Below are 1,378 nucleotides of genomic sequence, written 5' to 3'. Positions count from 1 at the left end.
TCGAAAAAATTGTTATCTAAACTTACGGACGCCAAAAAATTTTTGTATTCAACTCGTTAGTAAAGTACAGTTAATTTCAAAATTATAGAGTAGGTACGCCTAATTTTCTACAGTGTAAAATGCACTTACATTTTGTCACGGTTCGAAAATTTCATTCCGTTCGTTTTTCGTTTTTTTGCGGATTTGGCCGGAGTGGAAGGCCCATGGGTTCCACTAATGCTTGGGGATGCACCATCGTTACTCGAACACCTCGAAAGTAACCTTAAAAGTAACGAATTCAGTAAACTCTCGCTCGCAGTTAGGCTGAGAGTAATCGCATGTTACCGCGACCGTTTTGTTTGTGTCTTTTTCGTTCCCGATCCCTCATCCTCCCGTTCGTTTGTCGTTGTCGTTAATCCTTTCTACCTTGCCTTCTCTTTTGGTTTTCCTTGTCGGCTTTTCTTCGTTTTCTTTTCGTTTGGCCCCAGCTGAAGAGGCAGCTGGAATCGTGCCCTTATCCTCACAATTTCAGCGGGACGGTAGCTATATACCGTCGGGTTTGTCAGGTCGCGAACCTTGGCCCTTCGCCAGAAAAATTTCGCTCTTTCCTATCTTCTTCTTTCTTCACGGCCTAGAGTTTATCGGAGTTGAGTAGGTCTTCTGAATATACTGTTCACTTACCTTTCCCTTTTTTTGACACCAACTCCATAAATTCCCTTCACCTTCTCGTCCCTGGACATTTTTTTTTCTCCTTCTTTCACGGAACTCTCTTCATCTCCCGAAACACCTGGAGACGGTCTCGATCGACGGTTCTCATCGATGATCGACGGCGTAGGCCTTTTGGTCCCTTTGTTTTGATTTTTCTAACCTATCTCGGTCCCGCTGTCGCGCGTCAAAAATTCGACCACGCACGCACCTGTCGGTTCACGATATTCCTTCTGTCGACAGCTGTTAAGGTCTGTTTTCCTTCACCGAGACTGGTTAGACTTTTTTGGGCAAGGCGATAAGTTCGCGTTTCGATGCCACTCTTCCTCTTTCGCAAAAGTACCGTGACTGGGTGAACTTCGTGTCAGCGTTTCTTTTTGTGGATCGCACCGATTTTCGGGATTTTCACGAAGTCTCCTGTGCCCGTCAGAAGAGCTGCGTGGTTCTCCGTTTCGTGCTGGATAGCGTACCTTTTGGAACCCCAACTCAATCGGAATTTCCGGATCTTGGGAGTCACGGACTTTTTTTGGCTTTTCGTCGCCCCAAAAAAAAAGACCTCACGCCGACTGAGTAAGTCACAGTTTTCCCGTCGTACGTTACCTAATGGCGTTCTCTTCTTTCTATGAAAGGGTCTTTTAAGCGGATCTCTTACGAGGACCTTTTGCCGGACCCGTTCCAGCGGATCCGTCGAGTT

The 1,378-nt window shown here is 46.2% G+C and overlaps 1 long non-coding RNA gene across 1 annotated transcript; it reads right to left on the bottom strand.

The window, feature by feature from the left end:
• Positions 1–436: 436 nt before the first annotated feature.
• On the bottom strand, positions 437–1,369 carry LOC138122096 (uncharacterized). The gene is made up of 2 exons (XR_011156346.1): positions 661–1,369; positions 437–610 (listed from the first exon to the last, which is right to left on the bottom strand). It is a non-coding gene; the product is annotated as an uncharacterized lncRNA (long non-coding RNA).
• Between the last annotated feature and the right edge of the window lie 9 nt (positions 1,370–1,378).

Source organism: Tenebrio molitor, chromosome 1 (genome assembly GCF_963966145.1).
Source record: "Tenebrio molitor chromosome 1, icTenMoli1.1, whole genome shotgun sequence".
In the NCBI taxonomy this organism is placed as follows: Eukaryota; Metazoa; Arthropoda; class Insecta; order Coleoptera; family Tenebrionidae; genus Tenebrio; species Tenebrio molitor.
This window is presented reverse-complemented; position numbering and strand designations above follow the sequence as displayed.